At 39.2% G+C, this 5,680-nt stretch overlaps 1 non-coding gene across 1 annotated transcript; it reads right to left on the reverse strand.

Moving 5' to 3' along the window:
- Nucleotides 1-854: 854 nt before the first annotated feature.
- Nucleotides 855-960, reverse strand: LOC125371243. The gene has a single exon (XR_007217541.1). It is a non-coding gene; the product is annotated as a small nucleolar RNA R71 (small nucleolar RNA).
- Nucleotides 961-5,680: the final 4,720 nt, after the last annotated feature.

Below are 5,680 nucleotides of genomic sequence, written 5' to 3' on the forward strand. Positions count from 1 at the left end.
CTAGGTTCACCCGATCTCCGGGGGATACGACCTTGATACTCATTAGTGCTAGGCTGCACTCCAGTGAGTTCAACGCCTTAGGTGTAGGTTGCATAAAGAGCCCATCAAGTCTTTGGTGCCGTTGCCGGGGAAAACAGAGTAACGGTGAACTAGAGTGAATTATTTTTGTTTTAATTTAGTCATTATTTGTTTATTCATTTATTCTTTATTTATTTTTTATTTTTTTTATTTCTTTTATTTTTTTTTATTATTTATTATTTATTATTATATTGTTTTTGTTGATTGGTGGTTGTGTGGACTTTCGATTTCAGGTAGTTTATGACCAGGAGCTCAAACTCGAATCTTATAGAGCCTCTATCTGATCCAGAATGATCCCTCAGACTCTTAAGGAAGAGGTTGCAATTAGAAGAGGAGGAGATTGAGGTTGAGGTACCTGTGGATAGACTAGACACGATGGAAAACCATGACCCCCAGGCCAACGACGATCAGAGGACGATGTACGAGTTTGCTCGACCATCTTTAGATAGGACGAAAACGAGTATAGTCAGACCTGCTGTAGCGGCCAATAATTTTGAGATAAAGGCCAATGTTATCCAGATGATCCAGCAAAGCGTGCAATTTGGAGGATTGCCCAGTGAGGATCCCAATGCACATATCTCCAACTTTTTATAGATTTGTGACACATTCAAGATAAATGGAACAACCTATGATGCCATTAGGCTGAGATTGTTTCCATTTTTCTTGAGGGACGAAACAAAGAGATGGCTGCAATCTCTTCCACAATGACACGATCACTACCGGAAGGCGTTGGCTTAAAAATTTTATATAAGTATTTTCCTCCCGCTAAAACCGCTAAACTTAGAAATGACATATCTTCTTTTGTGCGGTTTGATGATGAAAGCATGTCGATGCATGGGAGAGATTTAAAGATCTTTTAAGATGCTGCCCACATCATGGATTGCGGTGTGGATGCAGTTCGAGACCTTCTGACGGGTTGAACCTTGCAACGAGGGCAGATGGTGGATGCTACAGTGGTGGGGGCGCTAAATAGTAAGGCCGCCCGAGCGGGCTCGAACCCGATAGAGGAAATGGCCATGAACAACTATCAGTGGCAATCCTCTAGAGCCGACCAGAAACAGTGGAGTGGTCAACCAAGTGGACTCTATAGCAACCTTGGCGAGCTCAAGTGGAGCTTCTAGCCAAGAACATCAACCAACTCCGGATGTTCATGCTCATGCGGCGAACGTTGGTACTGCGAGTTTGTGGTGGCCCACATTACAAGGCGAATCGCATGAAGGTATGTTTGCTTCATCCTCTACTACTTTTCCATCTAATTCGCTATGTCTTTTGATGTTGAACAGTTGATTATATGGGAATGCCCCAAGCAAGCGATCCTTACAGAATACATACAACCCTGGGTGGCGCAATCATCCCAACTTTAGTTGGAGGAACAATAACGCCAGGTCCACTGGTTTCGAGAGACTTCATCGGCCATGACGAACATTCGGTGGGCTCGCACAAGCTCCTCCTCTACCGGAAAAGAAGTCAAATTTAGAGGAGCTTATGATGAAGTTTGTGACGCCTACGGAGATGAGGTTCTAGCAAACTGATAGTGCACTTAGGAACCAGCAGTCTCGATTCGAACTTGGAGACCCAGATTGGCCAAATCTCTAAGATGTTGTCCGAGAGGCAGCAAGGAGCTCTCCCGAGCACCACCGAGTCTAACCCGAGGGGAGCACATGAACGCCATCACTTTGCGTTCGTGTAAGTTAGTTTCAGCCCTTCTAAGCCCTGTTTTTTATGACGCCACTATTGATGTGCAAGTTAAGGCAAGCAAGGCGGTAAGGTTAGGGAACCTGAGGGACAAAGGTGAAATCAATTCCAGTCGGGAATATCAACCTAAGATTCCTTACCCTGCTAGAGCTAAACAAGCAGAGGCGAAAGAGCGCTCAAGAAGTTTTTAGATATTTTTAGACAACTGCATATTAACTTGCCTTTTATTGATGCATTGGAGGATGTCAAGTATGCTAAGTTCTTAAAGGACATACTTAGCGGAAAAGAAGTTAGAGGAGTTCTGGCCTATGTTCAAATTTTAATGAGGAGTGCTCAGCGGTGTTTCAGAGCAAGTTGCTAGAGAAACGTCACGATCCAGGGAGTTTCACTATTCACTACACTTTAGGTAATTTATGTGTTGATGATGCATTAGCTGATTTGGGGGCTAGCATAAATGTCATGCCCACTAGTTTGTTCAATAAGCTAGGGTTGGGGGAGGCAAAATCCACTAGGATGTGCATTCAATTAGCTGACCGTTCTGTTAAGCTTCCTAGGGGAATTGTGGAAAATGTGCTAGTTAAGGTAGATAAGTTCATATTTCCTGTGGACTTTGTGGTTTTGGATATGGACAATGAGCATGGTGTACCATTAATTTTGAGGAGACCTTTCCTTGCCACAGCTAGAGCTAAAATAGACGTATTTGAGGGGAAGTTAGAACTTAATGTAGGGGACTAATCGTGTCACTTTTGTTTACCCTCATTTGATAGTTCTTCCACCGACCATGTTCATGCCATTTGTTGTATTGATGGAATTGATCTAGCATGTAATACACAACCACAAGATGTACAAATGGATGATGCTATACATGTTTCTTCCCCTACTAGTATGTGTTATTCATCTGAAAAAAATAACTTGTATCAATATGAGACTTTGTAGCCGTGGATGTAACCCTTTGTGAAGGAAGCTGAAGTTTATTTTGACAGTCACTTAGCCGGAATTCGAGTGGATGAATGGACATCCCAAATCGGTCCAGAGAGCACCTCCTTGGTCATCTACCGCACACATCGGACCTTTTCATTGCGCTTATATGCCTCGAGCCCCAACTTACATTGAGCCTACCTTCTTAATTGCATGCCGAATGCATGAATCTTGATCCAGTCCTAGATGACTCGAACAAAGAAGCGCCCTGGAGGCATTCCGAATCTATTTTTGCTTTCTGAATTTTTGGACATTTTTTTTATTTTATTTTATGTAGTCATTTGCAGTTAAATATTTCAATTTGTTTTTAGTAAGTTTGATTTTGAGGAGATGCTATCTTATTGAACCTTTTACTAGATGTTGCTTGGAATGTGTTTATTCTTGAATTTTGCAGGAGTTAGCCTACTTGATGCTCGTCACGTAATTTTGAGGACTAACATATTTTGGAAGTGTTAAAGTACACATCAAGGGCGGTGGATCTAGTAGACTTTCTAGTTTTTATCTCTTTTATCGTCTTGTTTTTCTCTTAGTTTTCTAATTTCTTTTATGGACTCCCATAATTAGCTTCATTTTACGTGATTTTATTCCTTTTATTTTAGAGTGCCTACCTTGTTCACACCCCGAGGATGTTTTTCACAAGTGGGGTGGTACCGTAGATTTGCGCAGTACCAATTTTATCTTTGTTGTTTTTATCTTGTTTTAATATCCCTTATTGATTGAGTCCATTCATTATTCGTCCTTATCTTGAGTTTTGTTTTAATCGGAGTAGTTAATGATTTTCTTCTTTGAATGGATTCCCTTATAGCTTTTATCGAACCTTGTTGGAAGAAGGCAATGAACGAATCTCTTAATTACAATCCAAATGTAAAACCGGTATTTTCCTTAAATTCTTTCATTTTACTTTATCTTAGATATAGAACACTGTTAATATTATTGCTTATTATTGTGATTGACTCTTTAAACTTTGGTTTCAGAATTCATGCAATTTTAACCCACTCAAATGGTGAGATTTTGAGCCAATTGGTGCATCACTATTATGCTCCCTTTTCTTACATTATTGAGCATTGTACAGAATCTCTGTTTCTAGAACTTGCTTTACGATATCTTTTGAGATTACATGAATTGTCAATAATCGTGAGATGATTTGGGCACTTAGGATTTACACAATTTGGCCAAAAAGCCTAACCCTGTTTTTTTTTCCTTAGTGAACCAATTTTGAGCCTTAGCCTTTCCTTTTGTGATAATAATAACAGTGACACTCATTTTATCACTTCTATTCATTTGACCATTCTTTCTACCATTGTTGCTGGAAATTATGTAAGTTTATACTGCATTTTATTTTGGATCAATCTGCAATCATATATTTCACTAAGTTGCTAGATTTTTCATACATGCTCCCTTCAATTAAAAAAAAATAAAATAAAATAATTTGATATTCAGTCTTATTGTATGTGTCAATAACCAACAACCCCTACATAAGCTATTGTAATATATACACATAGTATATATATATTCAATAAAAAAACAAAAAGAGTATTAATTTAGTTCATTTTGAGCATCATCTTATTTTTAGAGCAACTTAGTGTTCATTTTGGTACAACACTTGATCCTTCGTTACTTTCTTGCATTACTTGCTTAACTTCCAGCAACTTGTAGCCTACTTTCCATATTTATACGTACCCTACCTTAACCCCATTACAACCTGGCTCAAGACCCTTTGATCATGATTATTGATTATTTCATAGTAGTGGAGATTGGATCTATAAGCAAGCCTATGGTAAGCACTTTTTCTGTATTTTTGCGTTGAGAGCTTGGCGATCTTCTTTCACCTATATACACTTGTGTGTTTTGAGTGACATCTTGTGAGGCATGGTTCTCAATTTCTCAATTTAGATGGTTTATCATTTTAACTTTAGCAACTTTATTAAGTTTGTTCTCTCTCTTAAGGATTTAGTGATTAGGGGATTTTTGGAAAAATCATTATGGAGTTTTGAAATTTGTTTTGAGCTAACCTCCTGCAATGCATTTGATTGAGTTATTTGGTATCTGTTTGAGGAGTGAGTTGTTGACTGCTTGAGGACAAGCAAAAGTTTAAGTGTGGGGTAATTTGATAAGCATCATACTACACATGTTTTCATGCCCGATTGTTTACATTTTTATGCATGATTATCCCATTTTATGCTAGAATCACCTGTCTTTTGTTTCTTTCTCGTTTCAGGTCATTTTTGAAGGACACCATCAATAATCGAGGGAAATACATGTGATTACGGACCAAAATCCATCAAATTGCATGAGAACTAGCACCCCGAGGGTTGAGCACGGCCTCGGACTCCACGTGGCTGAATTACCAAGAGGCTATCCCCAATTGTGCCATTTCAAACACGACTTAGTAGCCACCATGGCCTCCAAGACGCACTGGGGTGGCTCAAGACCGCTTGGGCATGGCTTGGAAGGAGTCAGCACAAATTCAAGATCGTCAACTCCTACTGCGGTTGAATCATCATGACTGGACTGACCGCCGAATTAACTATATAGGCAATTTTGAGTTCTTTTGGAGGGGGGGGACGAATTTTGGACTCAATTCCAAGACACACACTTAATCAATTATTTCCTATACCTCAATTGTAGACCTTGAGAGATCAAATTCATCAATTGAAGGAGGGATTTCACTTGTTCACACATCGAATTGAAGATCAAGACAAACTTTGGGAGCATTCAAGAGGCAACTAGGGTTTGAGATTTCGAATTTGCAAATTTAGGGTTTCTCATTCAGCTTGAAAGAGAAGGGTGTACATGCCTTTAATTTTCTTTTCCTTATTTTGTTCCCTAATTGTTTTAACCATGAACATGAGTAGCTAGATCTTTTGAACCCATTGGGGTTCACCTTTGTTGATGGATTATGCTTAATTGTTAGTTTTATAATTGTCAT

Source organism: Ricinus communis, chromosome 9, assembly GCF_019578655.1.
Source record: "Ricinus communis isolate WT05 ecotype wild-type chromosome 9, ASM1957865v1, whole genome shotgun sequence".
NCBI lineage: Eukaryota > Viridiplantae > Streptophyta > Magnoliopsida > Malpighiales > Euphorbiaceae > Ricinus > Ricinus communis.